General features: G+C 34.3%; 1 protein-coding gene and 1 pseudogene across 1 annotated transcript in view; one reads left to right on the plus strand and one right to left on the minus strand.

Moving 5' to 3' along the window:
• The window catches only part of LOC125862275 (anthranilate phosphoribosyltransferase, chloroplastic-like), a 1,111,005-nt gene that overhangs the window by 880,701 nt on the left and 214,046 nt on the right, over positions 1 to 16,258 (minus strand). The window lies entirely within an intron of this gene.
• LOC125863485 (U6atac minor spliceosomal RNA) lies at positions 7,209 to 7,345 on the plus strand (annotated as a pseudogene).

The raw sequence follows: 16,258 nt of genomic DNA on the forward strand, positions 1-16,258 counted from the left end.
AGAGACCCGTCTTGACCAGTTTATCAATCTGAAGCAAGGAACCTTGAGTATTGGGGATTATAGCCACTGGTTTAATTCTTTGGCAAGATATGCACCAGATATTGTACGTACCATGAAAGCTAGAGTTCATCGTTATGTTGATGGTATGGCAGATCATTTGATCAGAGATTGTAGGATAGCATCCCTATCAGATGATGTAGATATTTCCCGCATACAATTTTTCTCTCAGACTAAAGAGGACCTTTCTAAGAGGATTCGTGATACCCGTAGGGATAGGGAGCAGAGTAAGAGGGCCCGACTATGGGGTCTTATAGGGAGCCACATGGTGATTTTAGGCCCCCTTTCCATCGATATCCACCTCGGTCAGTGGGTAGTGTCTCACCACAGGTGCAGGGATTGCGGTTTGATCGTTATAGTTAGTTAGGACCAGCTCAGAGCTCAGGCCACCCTAACGGTCGTCGATAATATCGTTCCGTACATATAAGACATACCACTTATCATTGTACACAGTACGGTAAGTCACACACTGGACAGTGTAGACAGGGTTCAGGTGTATGTTATCATTGTGGGAAGACAGGACATTTTATTTGTCGATGCCCGAGGTTGAGCAGAGGTGTTCTAGCTCAGCCTTCAGGATCCACAACAATATATTCACCCTCAGTCTGTGCCCCACGACCAAGACAACAGTCTACTCAGGGTCGTGGAAGAGGGAGGGGTGAAGGAGATACAAGTTTGAGCAGTGGTCAGAATTGCTTTTATGCACTCACAGGACGATAGGATTCAGAGGCATCCCCTGATGTTGTTACAGGTTTATTTATGATATCTTCTCAAGCTGTTTACGCATTGATAGACCCTGGCTCTACATTTTCATATATCACTCCATTTATTGCTAGTAATATTGACATGAAATCTGAATTGTTGCCATAACCAGTTGAGGTGTCTACACCGGTTGGCGATTCTATTTTAGCTAGTCGTGCCTATCGGGTTTGCATGGTATTAATTAATGATCGTCCAACCTCCGCTGAATTAGTTGAGTAAATTATGCTAGATTTTGATGTTATCATGGGTATGGATTGGTTGGTAGCTTGCTATGCTAATATTGTTTTTCGTGCAAAGATAGTCCGATTTTACTTTCTAGGTGAGCCAGTGCTTGAGTTTAAGGGTAATGCAGCCATACCTAAGGGTAAATTTATTTCATACCTTAGGGGGGAAGTTGATTGCTAAAGGTTGCCTATACCATATGGTTCCTGTACAGGATATTGATAAGGAGCCCATGACTCTTCAGTCAATTCATATTATGAATGAATTTTCAATGTTATTCCCTGATGATTTTCCAGGAATTCCCCCAAAAAGGGAAATTGATTTTGCTATAGACTTGCTTCCTGATACGCAACCTATATCAATTCCTCCCTATAGAATGGCACCTGCAGAACTAAGAGAATTGAAGGAAAAACTATGGGACTTGCTTGATAAAGTCTTTATCAGGCCAAGTACTTCCCCATGGGGTGCCCCAGTGCTCTTTTTCGAAAGAAAGATGGATCCTTGTGAATGTGTATTGACTATAGACAACTAAATAAAGTCACTATAAAGAATAAATAGCCTCTTCCATGGATTGATGACTTATTCGATCAGCTACAAGGTGCCAAATGCTTTTCCAAGATTTATTTATTTTCGATTTGTCTACCATTGTTTGTATGGTTATTCTTTTTCAGGTCATGACCTCTGGGTCCACGCTTCACTATTTAGAGGTTATGCTGCCCAATCTTTTTGCCTCACAAGTTTGGTTTAGCTAGTGTGTTTCAGTGGGTAACTCGATGTATTAGGGTATCTAGTGCCACTTATACCCCCTATTTCAGGGCGTGACATCTTTGGACATAATTGGAAGCATTCACATAGTCCAACACTAAATACAATGTTAGGTCTGTTAGCCATTACGTACAATAGAGATCCGATCATTCCTATATATTGTGTCATGTATCAGGACCATGTTTATCTTTAACAAGCTTCGTTGTTGTTGAAATTGGAGTTTTATTCTTGTTTGCTTCATTCATGTTAAACTTTTTTAGTAGCTCATTTATGTACTTCTACTGATGAGTTGAACTGCTAGATGATGACTGTTTGATTTGAAGACCCAAGAAGAAGTTGAGCTCTCCCATCATGCTCATTTAAAATTCGTTGCTCAACACTTGTGCAAAGTCAGCCCCATGTTTTACCTATTTTCCTCCAAAAATAATGTCATTTAGATACACCCGAACTATTAGCATATTGGAGCCCTGATTTTAAAGAACAATGTATTGTCAATCTTGCCTCTTGAATAGTTGTGTGCAAGCAAGAAGCTTGATAGGTGATCACACCAAGCTCCACGCGATTCTTTTAATCCATACAAGGCATGTCCTGTTTGTACACGTAGTCTAGATGGTCAGAATTTGCAAATTCGGGGGGTTGTTTAAAAAATTAAAGAAACTTTGACCACCTAAACAAGAACTCTGTTCTAGTTGAATTTTCATAAACAAAAATGCAATACAATAAAATAGAGATTTTATCATGGAAAACCTCCTTAATCAAGGGGAAAAAACTATGATCTACCCTCGTAGCATTGTAAACCAAACTTACCTAAGTGAAAAGAGCAACTTTAGATTACAACTCTATAATAAAAAAGACTAACTCTAGTAAATCACCTAAATAGCTTACTCTAACTGTTCAACAATTAACTATAATCGTATACTCTACTCTCCAAGAAGCAAAACTCACTCTTTGTTACAAAACCTCACAAATTCTCTTTCACTCTTAGTACAATTATCTCTAAACAATAATTCTAAGATGAACCAATCCAAACTAAGCCTATTGAAAGAAAAACCTAGTTGTAGTTCTTCTTTGTTCTGTCGTATACTCTTTAGTGTTGCACTGCTCTCGCCACTAAATTCTCTGAATTTATGAATTTCAAAAGCTTTTTTTTTCTCTTCGTGACAGATCCTTTTTTAAGGGCGGATTCAACCCTAATTGAATCCTACAAGGATAGTCATTATTTTCCTAAAAAAAAGTCCTTTCCAGATAAGGAGTCTTGTTCATTATGTTACCTTAATTAGGAGTGTTTGTCTTCGACGTATTATTTCTTCTTTCCCACTCTTTTATCTTAGTTCTGTTACAAGCTTGTGAACCTGGTTCACTTTGTCATTGTCAAAACTTTACTCGGAATATTTTCATGTCATCATTAATTTATTTCTTCTTTGCGGAATCAACTTCTCGAGTATCTATCAACATATATAGTGATTAGTTAGAGAACTCGATATTTTGACCATGGTTCTTTTCTAATGCAATGTTTTAAAATATCAATTGTATATTCATTAAGCTAAATCAATATAAATTATTTGCATAATGTAAATCAAGTCCTATTACTTGCTACTCCTATAAAATAAAAACACAATGTGAAGACGTGAATAACATCTCATTTTACATAAAGAAGTTGTCCTGATGATGCCTGTGAGTTTGTCACGTCTCTCCTTATCGTTTATGGATTCAAATACAATGAAAATTTATAAAAAGGAAAATAATAATTTTAAACGGATTAAAAGGGAAAATAGGTGTGAAAAATTGAAACAAGGGATTATAACTTTCTCAAGTGTGTAAGAAGTAAATTATTACGTTAATGATGATTTTAGCATGACATCATTAACCTATTTAGGATAAATAATCAACTAAGAACCATTAATCACATAATTATCTTGAATGTCTGGATTTCATTAATTAATTAATTTATATATATATTCTTTCTATTATCTGACCAAAAATAGAAAAAAATTAAATGGTCAACTCCATCGCCACAATATAAGTAGTGTGACATTATCCCTTTCATGAAAATATACATACATTCAACAACATCAAAACAAAAAAATCAACATTTTGTAAGGCCAACCAAAGTCTACATTGTGTATTTATCTTTTATCCTAATTTCATTTCTTAAGTTTTGTGTTTGAATTTTGATGAATAATTTTGTTTACTAAAATACAAGACTTATAAACTTTAAGTTTATATGTGTTATTGTTCTTTTTTATGGTTTTAAATCTCTGCAAATTGTAATTTTATAGTATTACATAAGATAATCTTCCTAGCATTGACTAAATTTTTTTACTTTTTCTGGTGAGATCATTCAATTCCTCACCTTAACTATACTCTCCTCCTTAATTTTTTCCTTTCTCGATCCCTTATTTTTAAACAATAATATATTGATGAATATCATATATTATCACATTAAAAAAGAGTGTCATGTGATATAACTTTGTCAGTTTGATATTAAAGAAAGAATAAACAAAAAAACAAAGAAACAGAAACTGTCTATAGAAATTATATTTACAAGTAAACTTACTCTCGATATTGATGTGTGATAATTTCCAACCTTTCTTAGCCCTGTGTTGTTTCTTAGGTTTTAAAAGGTCTGAAAGGAAAAAGAAAAGTTGTGACTTTTCCGAAAGATGGTGACTTTTGTGACTTTTGGGAAATGTTGTGATTATTCTGAATGATTATGGCTTTTCTAATGGGTTGTGACTTTTCCAATGAACCACAATAAGCACATGTTTACGCTATTGTTTGTTGTTTATAAATATATGTGTTTGCTCTTATTTTTTAACAACAGAATTTCTGAAATTCTTCCTATTCTTCACAAACAAATTCTAGTGTACTTTTTTGTCGTTGAGTAGTTAGCTGACGTCGTGATTTCAGGTAGCAATAGTAATACAATTTTAACAACATGAGCAACCAAGACCAATTTTCTAGCACCTCTGAAAGTCTGCTTATTAAATACTTACCTCTAAAAAAATCGAAAAATTAAGATAGAATGTCAAGAAATTGATAGGATTAGTAAGCTACCTTATGCTCTTATTGTCCAAATTCCTTATTTATTGTCCATAACAGACACGTTAAGAACATCTACTGTCTCTAAAGATTGGCAATACTTTCAGACGTCGATCAACAATGTTGCTAATGACACCGAGGAGTATGGTTATTTAGATGGCTCAGCAGTGCACAAAATAATTTCCTTCACGGATAATGTACTACCTCTCCTTAGCCATGAAAATGTCCAGTCTAAGATTTGTGTTCAGATATGATGATGTTCTGTCATATTTTCCCGTAAGTAACTAGTGGCTTAAATTTTATGTGAATAAAAAAGTGGAGGATTTGAGCTTGAATATACGTTATAGAATTGTTTATCTGACTGGGCATGACCAATCTATAGATTGCCGGAAATTCTCTGTAGTAGTTCATCGATCATAAAACTTAAGTGCAACAATTGCAGAATATGAAAAGATTGCATACTAAATTAAACATCTCTGAAGAGTTTAACGCTGAAAAGTTTGTTTATCCGGGATGAACACATTAAAGAAATAATGTCAAATTGTCCTCAATTGGAATAATTGAATCTATATGGATTTTGTGGGTTTAATCGTTTGCACAAAATCTATATAGATTCAAAGATTCCAATTAAGGACAATTTGACATTATTTGTTTAATGTGTTCATCCCAGATTAACAAACATTCCAGTGTTAAACTCTTCAGAGATGTCAAATTTAGTACGCATTCTTCTAATGTTCTGCAATTATTGCAGTTGAGTTTTATAATCGATGAACTACTACAGAGAACTTCTGGCAAGCTATAGGGTTGGTCATGATGCCAGTCGGATAAACAATTCTATAACATATATTCATGCATAAATCCTCCACTTTCTTATTCACAACAAATTCAATCCACTTGTCAATTACAGGAAAATAAGAAACACCGTCATCTTATCTAAACATAAAATTTAGAATAAACTTTTTAATGGTAGAACAGCTAAGGAGAGGCAGTGCATTATCCATTAAGAAAATGAATTTGTGCACTGTCAAGATTAATACTGTCTGCAATTGATCCGTCACGATCATCCTGCCAGGGATCAGTATTCACTCGAAGGTAATACATGTTGTTATGAAAGTGTTGGTTCATATGTTGAACATTTAATGATTTCTAGTGTTTTTAATCATATGAAAACTAAGCTCATGGACTTGTCATATTTGAACCATGCAAATCTTGATCTCTATTGTGATGAATAAGATGAAATGAATGAACACATCTTTGGCAAACGTTCGTTGTGCTAATGAGCTAATATTGTCATACTGGTTTACGAAGTTTAGTTATATGTCCCAAATATCTCCAGTCTTTTTATGTTGATTGTGAATTGAGCTTTTGTTTTCTACCTATCAACTTGATTGTATGATGAGGGTAATGATTTTTTTCAATTAACCTGATTAATTATTTATTGATTCTCTTTCTTTTAATTCACTCATACATTTTTAATTTAGTACGTGAGGTCAAATATTAGTTGCTTTTATTGGTCTAATCTATAAGGTGTTACAAGAATGGGAAATTACTATTGGTTTAGTTTGTAAGACCTGTAAATCAATGTACTTACTTTTATTCTTCCTCATTCTTCTATTGAGGTGATTTCCAGTTTGAAGTTGGTACTATTGTTGGAATGTAGATGGTTGACAAGAAGTTCTTGTATTTCAAAACTTTCCTTCCCCTAGACAACCTCTTAAGGTCGACTCGTAATTTGGAAAACCTAATTATATTTCTTGATATGCAAGTATGTCTTCAATTCACAATATCTTTATGTCAAATATATATTGATCCCTTACTGCCTCAACGATTTCAATTTTATTACTATAGTTGATGAGCTTACAACCTAACCCGATTTGTCCTTGTTCTTTATTTGTAGTACCATGCTTTTTTTAGGGCGAAGACATTGATTTGCTGGAAGACAAGCACCTCTCGTTTGAATAAAACATATTCAAAGTTTCCTATCAAAATTTTAAAAAATGTCAAGATTATGTCATTTAGTAGTCGTACGCGTAGTTTTAATGTTATAAAGCTCCATCAATTCTTGAAGGTCTTACTTGAGCATGCAATAAATCCCGAGAAACTTGTTATATTACCAGAACATAAGGATTGCAATAGTTGTTCTACTAATACCACAAATCTAATGAAGCATTTGTTAAGTTTTCCAACAAGTGCTATTATTTGCTTCGGACCAATTAGTCAAAATGTTTTCTTTTCCTAGTTTGTTTCTCTTATTTTTGTTGACATTTTTTTTAATGAGGATAACTTGATATGAAAATTAAATTATGTGCCAACCATTAATTAGAACAAATAACAGTTGATCGTCCCTTAACCTTTGGTTTGTGCTCGTAAAAAGGAGAGATAGTTAGGATCTCCCTCTACAAGGGTGAAAACAACCTTCTTGGGAGTGGACTAGCTGGCTGGGCAGCCTAGATTGATTATCATTCTAGCTAGCTGGGCTAGAAGTTAACTGGATTACTAGATATTATGGTTACTTGGGTTGGGAGCTTCACTTTTGTTTCTTCGGTTTGGATTTGTGGTGCTTTTCTCTATTGTAGACTTAGTTACTCTTTATACCTATCGGGCTTATGGGGGTCTGTTTGAGTTTCATTTTAACATCTGCATGAGTGTACATTCTTGGCTTATAGGGGTCTGTTAGGTTTAGCCTAGATGTACTTAGATTAACTTTCAATATGCTCGTATGTTTTCTTTCATATTCATTTTGACTTCCGATGTGTTACTATAGGTTTGGTTTATTCTCGGGTAACTTGGGATTAGGGTTATTCAGGCTGGATACTTTTTGTGATTCCTTGTGAGGGGATGTAGATCCAAGATGGCTTAGTATTTATTGATCCCATATTCGACATCCTTTTGGGAGTAAACACCACTCGAGACACTATTTCTAGTTGGATGGCTTTGAAGTGGTCTGTCTAGATGGGCGACTTTGATATTTTGAGAACCTTTTTGGAGTCGACATGCCCCCATGTCAGTCTTGCTAGTTGGGCTGTGGGAGTGGACTATCTGGCTAGGCGACCTAGGTTTATTATCACTTTTGCTAGCTGGGCTGGAAGTTGACTAGATTAATAGATATTGTGGTTATTTGGGTTGGGGGCCTGAATTTTATTTCCTGGGTTTGTATTTGTGGTGCCTTCCTCTCTTGTAGACTTAGTTACTCTTTATACATGTCGGGCCTACAGGGTCTATTTAATTTTCATTAAAGCATGTGCATGAGTGTATGTTCTAGGCTTATAGGCGTCAGTTAGGTTTAGCTTAGGTGTACATAGATTTACTTTCAGTATGCTCGTATGTTTTCTTTCATATCATCTTTGACCTCTGTCTATTTCTATATTCTATCTCTTCATATTGGTTTTACCTTTCTTGCTCAGTCAACATGTGATGTCTACAAAGTACCCAGTTTTTATACTCATGCTACAATCTTAATTTGTTTCATCATGCATGTGCGGTGATTGTTTGTGCAGTTAGAAGAATTAGGGATTTGGAGATGAGTGTGAGCACTTGGAGTCTTGTATCAACTTATCTCATTCTGTACTTATTTAGCTAGTCTTTTTCCTTTTTGAATAAGTGTTGTTTTTTCCACTTTTGCGATTGTTACTCTTATTTTTAGACAACTATGTGCTTCTGATTTCTAGGTTATGGGAGGGACCTTTTATGTATAGTTTTTTGTTTGCTCTCGTTTTTGTTTTGTTTTCTGGTTTAGTTTGATTTCTATTTAGTTGTACTGCTATACTTATTGCTTGATATTCTAGGTTACACTTTAGATTCCGTACTTGAGGGTTATAGTATATGCCCTCATGACTCGAGGGACCGGGTCATGAAACATTGGTATCAGAGCCCTAGATTTGCCTATCTCACTTGTACAAAGCTAATACAGATTAGAGATTTCTGGATCGGCGTGGAGGTATTTGTATCCTTTCTTTAGGAGGCTATAATGTGTCTTTAGGAATTTATCCTCTTTTGTATCGCTTTCATGCAATGTGTGTGTAGTTGGTTTCTTGAAATCTCACTTGTTTCATTCTTTTTCAGATGATGGCTCATACCGCCATACGACAGCTCGAGGAAAGGGTCAACCTCTACTGCCGGCCAGGAGTGAAACACTAGCCCTGAAGAGAGAGAGGTGTGGAGCCTTCGGCTGACCCTCTAGTTGTTGAAATTCTATTTCAATCAGCGGGGTCGGGGCCATCTCAACCATTACCTAGACCCTCTATGGCTTCGTACCTTCAGACAACCATTGTACAACTTCTAATTGTGCTTGGGGCATGCAGCATGCTAGAGCTGCAGCTGCAATATCACCACAAAATCAGCCTAAAAAGAGGTACTTAAGGTCCAGGTACCACCTAGAGGTGCCAAACCCGTGAATGTGACCGAAACCATACCTTTAAAGAAGAAAATGCTTGGAGTGTTTCTCATACTCTAACCTCAAAGATTTTTTGGGGCTGTGGGTGGGAATACCCGCAAGTTTCTTACAACTTGCCATTAGAGAAATCATATTCTAGGTCTAGTGGAGTCGAGAGGAGCTGAATTCACGGCATATATGTTAGATGTGTCCGCTAGTAAGTTGTGGCGTACCTTCATTTTTTCTAATTCAGTTAGGACTCCTCATTTCACTTGGACCATGTTTTCTAAGTTCTTTTTTTATCTTAACTCATCCCTAGCAACTTCAATGATCGCCTCAAGATCAATTCTACAGGTTACATAAGTGCTACCATGAGTGTGTCATAGTATGATTCGAGGTTCCACAAGTTGTTCGGCCACACTTCTATGATTCTACCTACTAACAAGAAAAGAATTTAACGCTTCGTCTTTGGGTAATGGCTTCAGTGGATGGTGACTTAGTTTATAGTTTCAATGGGTCATTTATTTCTCGATGTTGTTGACCACAGCCACACTATTGAGTAGCTTAGTCATGATCCCCAAGGCACCAATCAAAATAGGTCTACACTGATGCCAAAATCTTGAAGTTGTTTCGTGATTCAAAAAAGTTGGGTTTAACACCAGGCAACAACAATGTATTCTTCTTCATCCATAGACAAGGTGACTAAGTTATGTTTCCTAGTTGCTCATAATACTAAGCATGGCCCAAAGAAGTGAGCCATTTTGGATGTGCTTTTTGTACTTACCAAGTAGAGTACGTAGTCTGCAAATGCAAATCCGACCAGATCAAATGAATCATCTTTAGGATACCTGAGAATTAGGCTCAGCGTTCGTTTGAGATATCAAAAAATCCATTTAATAACCTTCAGATTGGATTTCTTTGGACATCATTGGAAGCATGCACATAGTCCAACACTAAATAAAATGTTAGGTCTATTAGCCATTACGCACAATAGAGATCCGATCATTCCTATATATAGTTTGAGTCATGTACCAGAACTAGGTTCATCTTCATCAAGCATCGTTGTTGTTGAATTTTGCGTGTTATTCATCTTTGCTTCATTCATCTTGAACTTCTTTAGTAGCGCCTTTCTGTACTTCTATTGATGAGTTGAACTGCCAGATGAGGACTGTTTGATTTGAAGACCCAAGAAGAAATTGAGCTCTCCCATCATGCTCATTTAAAATTTGTTGCTCATCAGTAGTGCAAAGTCAGCCCCATGGTTTGCATAACTTCATCCAAAGATAATGTCATCTAGATACACCTAAACTATGAGCATATTGGAACCCTGATTTCGAAGAACAATGTATTGTCAATCTTGCCTCTTGAATACCCGTGTGCAAGCAAGAATCCTGATAGGCGATTGCACCATGCTCTTGGGTATTGCTTTAATCCATAAAAAGCTTGTCCAGTTTGTACATGTAGTCAGGATGGTCAGAATTTTAAAATCAGGGGGTTGTTTGACAAATTAAAGAAACTTTGACCACCTAAACAAGAACTGGGTTCTTGTTGAATTTTCAGAGAGAAAAATGCAATAAAATAAAATAGAGATTTTATCTTGGAAAACCTCCTTATACAAGGGAAAAGAACAAAGATCTACCCTCGTAGCATTTTAAACCAAACTTCCCTAACTTCAAAGAACAACTTTAGATTACAACTCTATAATCAAAAAGACTAACTGTAGTAAATCACCTAAATAGCTCACTATAACTATTCAACAATTAACCATAATCGTATACTCTACTCTCCAAGAAGCCAAACTCACTTTTTGTTACAAAACCTCACAAATTCTCTTTCACTCTAAGTACAATTATCTCTAAAAAATAATTCTAAGATGAACCAATCCAAACTAAGACTATAGAAAGAAAAACTTAATTGTAGTTCTTCTTTCTTATGTCGTATAATCTTTAGTGTTGCACTGCTCTGGCCACTAAATTTTCTCAATCTATGAATTTCAAAAGCTGTTTTTCTCTTTGTCAAATATACTTTTATAATGACGGATTCAACCCGAATTGAATCCTACACGGAAAGTAATTATTTTGCCTTTATTAGGAGTGTTTTTCTTCGACCTGTTATTTCTTCTTTGCCGCTCTTTTATCTTAGTTCTAGTACAAACTTGTGAACCTGGTTCACTTTGTCATTAACAAAACTTTACTCAGAATATTGTCATGTCATCATTAATTTATTTCTCCTCTGAGGACTCAATTTCTCGAGTATCTATCAACATATATAAAGACTAATTAAAGAACTCGATATCTTGACCATGGTTCTTTTTTAATGCAAAGTTGTAAAATATCAACTATATAATCATTAAGCTAAATCAATAGAAATTATTTGCATAAATGGAAATCAAGTCCTACTCATTGATACTCCTATATAATAAAAATGCGATGTGGAGATGTGAATAACATCTCATTTAAAATAAAGTTGTCGTCACGATGATGCATGTTAGTTTGTCACGTCTCTCCTTATATTTTATGGATTCAAATATAATTAAACATTATACAAAGGAAAATAATAATTTTAAATTGATTAAAAAGGAAAATAGGTGTGAAAAATTGAAACAAAGGACTCTATCTTTTACAAATGTGTATGAAGTAAATTATTACGTCAATGATGATTTTAGCATGACATCAGAAACCTATTTTGGATAAATAATCAATTACGAACCATTAATGACATAATTATCTTGAATGCCTAGATATCATTAATTAATTAATTTATATATATATATTCTTTCTGTGATCTGACCAAAAATAGAAAAAAATTAAATGGTCAAATCCATGGCCACTATATAAGTAGTGTGACATTAGCCCTTTCATGAAAATATACATACATTCAACAACATCAAAACAAAAAAATCAAGATTTTGAAAGGGCAACCGAAGTCTAAATTGTGTATGTATCCTTTATCCTAATTTCATTTCTTAAGTTTCGTGTTTGAATTTTGATGAATAATTATGTTTACTAAAATACTGGAAATGTAAACTTTAAGTATAAATGTCTTTTTTCTCTTTTTTATGGTTAAAAATCACTGCTAATTGAAATTATATAATGTTACATGGGATAATCTTAGTAGCATTGACTACTAAATTTTCACTTTTTTGGTGAGATCATTCAATTCCTCACCTTAACTGTAATCTCCTCCTTAATTTTTCCCTTTCTCGTCCCCTAATTTTTAAAACAATAATATATTAATGAATATCATATATTATAACATTGAAAAAGTGTGTCATGTGATATAACTTTGTTAGTTGGACTTTAAAAAAAGAATAAACAAAAAAAAAATAGAAATTGTCTATAGCAATTATATTTACAAGTAAACTTATTCTCGGTATTGATGTATGATAATTTCCACCCCTTCTTAGCCCTGTGTTGTTTCTCAACAAAAGAGAAGTAGCATGCCTTTTTGGGTTTTAAAAGGTCTGAAAGGAAAATAAACAGCTGTGGCTTTCTGAAAGATGGTAACTTTTGTGACTTTTGGGAAAGGTTGTGATTATTCCAAAGGATTGTGGCTTTTCCAAGGGGTTTCCAATAAAAAACAATAAGCACATGTTTACACTATTGTTTTTTGGTGATAAATATATATGTTTGCTCTTATTCAGAATTTCATAAATTCTTCTTATTCTTCACAAAAAAATTCTAGTGTACTTTTTTGTCGTTAAGTGGTTAGTTGACGTTGTGATTTCAGGTAGCAATAGTAATTCAATATGAACAACAAGAGCAACCAAGATCAATTCTCTGGCACCTCTAAAGTATGCTTATTGAAACTTACCTCTCAAAAAACTCGAAAATTGAGACAAAATGTGAAGAAATTGAAAGGATTAGTAAGCTGCCTTATGCTCTTATTGTCCAAATTCTTTCTTTATTGTCCATAACAGACACGTTCAGAACATCTACTCTCTCTAAAGAACATTGTTTATGACACCCAGGAGTATGGTCGTTTAGATAGCTCAGCAGTGCACAAATTCATTTTCTTCACGGATAATGTACTACCTCTCCTTAGCCATTAAAATCTTCAGTCTAAACTTTGTGTTCAGATATAATGATGGTCTATTATATTTTCCCGTAATTGACAAGTGGCTTGAATTTTCTGTGAATAAGAAAGTGGAGGATTTACGCCTGAATATGCATTATAGAGTTGTTTATCCGACTGGGCAAGACCAACCCTATAGCTTGCCAGAAGTTCTCTCTAACAGTTCATCGATAATAAAACTTAAGTGCAATAATTGGAGAATATGAGAAGATTGCGTACTAAATTAAATATCACTGAAGAGTTTAACGCTGAAAAGTTTTTTTATCCAAGATGAACATATTAAACTAATAATGTCAAATTGTCCTCAATTGGAATCATTGAATCCATATGGATTTTTTTGTTCTAATCGTTTGCACAAAATCCATATAGATTCAAAGATTCCAATTAAGGACAATTTGACATTATTTGTTTAATGTGTTCATCCCGAATTAACAAACTTTCTAGTGTTAAACTCTTCAGAGATGTCCAATTTAGTACGCATTCTTCTAATGTCCTGTAATTATTGAAGTTGAGTTTTATAATCAATGAACTACTACAAAGAACTTCTGGTAAGGTATAGGGTTGGTCATGATGGCTAGTCGGATAAGCAGTTCTATAACATATATTTAGGCGTAAATCCTCCACTTTCTTATTCACAATAAATTCAATCCACTTGTCAATTACGGGAAAATAAGAAACACTATCATCACATCTGAACATAAAGTTTAGACTAAACTTTAATGGTAGAGCAGCTAAGGAGAGACAGTACATTATTTGTTAAGAAAAATGAATTTGTGCACTATCAAGATTAAGAATCACTGTAATTGATCCATCACGATTGTTGACACCCAATTATAGCTCCCCACATTTGTTTAACTAAAGTTTTAATAATAATAATAATAATAAATATATATATATAATATATATATGTTATGAAATTTTTGTAGGAATACGAAAAGATTTTTAATTATTTATTTTATTTGATAAATTTATTTCATAAATACTCTTTTTATAAAAAAAATTAAATATACTATATTACTACCTACTTTCTCATTTTTTAAATTTCACGTCAAATAAATGTTGTTCTTAAGGGTTAACTAGATTTTTTCTAATTATATATAATTTCTATTGTTGCAATTAACATTTTTGACAATTTTTTAAAATTAGGAAGTCTTAATTAATAAATGAGTTACTAATTTATATTAATTTTATTTTTTTAATGACTAATTTTATCAAAAAAGTTAATCTTGCAAACTAATTATTTTATTTTAATAAATTATGGCTATTTGATAAAGAAGAGATTATGATTTTAATTGGATTTAATTTGAGCAAAACTTGGCAATCCAAGTCATTTTAATTCGCCAATCCACGCGTGCCACATAAGAAGCACATGGATTCTGCTTCTTCATATTCTATCTCAACTATCCGATTTAAACTAAGGGACCAATTTAATTCAGCATTTCTCTGTCTCTCTATCTCTCTCTCTATATATATACACCGTCTGATCAAATGATCAGACGATCTAGAATGAGTAAGACCACTCGACCCTTCCCAAAATAGACTGTACATTGCCCTATACTTTCTTTTTCCCTAGATGTCACGTTCTTCTTCCCCATCACGCCACCCACGTTTCTTCCTCAGACTCCCTACGCTAGTTAAGCTTCCTCCGGAGACGCCCAGGCTCCTCTCCCATCACCTTTTCCTCAACCGTCTTCTCTATCGCCCCCTATGGATGCCCCAGGCTCCTCTCCCATCACCGCCCCACGTGCTTCCCCATCTTCTTCATCAGAGAACGGCTCTGGGCCGCTGGAAAATGCCCTATCAGTCACTCAGACCTCTCAAATCTACCTGAAAAGGTTGATTCTTGAGAGACTTTTCTTCTCCTTCATGATTTCTTTCCCGCTTTATTTGAGATTTGCGTTTCCAAAAATTCAAAATTGGAGCCCAAATCTATTATACAAGGAGGAATCCAGAAATCCAATAATCATCCATAAATCCAACAAAAAATCCAAGTAAACCAACAAGGATCCGAAAATCATCTGAGGAATAGATTTTAAGGTGATATTTTGTTCTCTCATTTCGTTCTTCTTTGAGTTTGAAGTTAGAGTGCGAAGTCGAAATCTTTTGATGTCAAAGCTTTAGTTTGCTGCTCCAAGAAAGGTAATTTCGTCTCCTCATACATTTTTTTTTTTTCGATGGGGCGTGTTATTTGTTCAACACTAGATATAGAACCTGTTAATACGTGTATCTCATTCCCCTGTTTTAACCCTTACCTCAATTTCATTTTTGTATGTCTCTAGGCAGTAGGCATAAGTCAAGGATCGGTGGAGTTGTTTGAATGTTGCGTGTTGATCATTATATTCATTAACCTGATTTTATATCCATATAACTAGCCGAATCTATGCTTTGTTTTTCTTGCAATGGTTGATGTTCACTTAGTCTCCACATTGAGTGTTTTAACTGTGTAGCTCTATTTTCATCACTGTTTCTTTGAGTCATAACTTGAACGCTGGAAGCCGTGTTTCTCTTGTATTTCAACTGCTACAATATGTAAACTCGAGTTAGAATCGGCTTAGAAAAGCATAAAACATGTCATATTGCTGCTTTCAAGTTCTGCAACACGATTTCATAAGACATTTAACCGAATTGATGTTGAATTCTGTTGCTAAGTGTCATTCAAGTTTAGGCCGATGTGTTACATCTTAGAAATTCCCTACATTATCTTGTTGTTTTGAGAGTTCAATTTCGCTTAAAATTTGAGGAGTTGCGATTCTAAACTTTGTTTACTTCTTTAAGCGTAACCAAGTATTTTGTTAAAAAATTCCCTTTTCTTTAAGTATGGTTGCAGGTTCATTTATAGTTTGAGATTAATTTCATCTCTTATGTTGACCTTTTGTGGATGGTAGTTTCCTCATAACATACTCTATTCTTGCTAAATGTTGATGCTATGTGTACTGCTCCATTGACAGTTGTAGGACTCTTCTT

This window comes from Solanum stenotomum, chromosome 4 (assembly GCF_019186545.1).
Source record: "Solanum stenotomum isolate F172 chromosome 4, ASM1918654v1, whole genome shotgun sequence".
In the NCBI taxonomy this organism is placed as follows: Eukaryota; Viridiplantae; Streptophyta; class Magnoliopsida; order Solanales; family Solanaceae; genus Solanum; species Solanum stenotomum.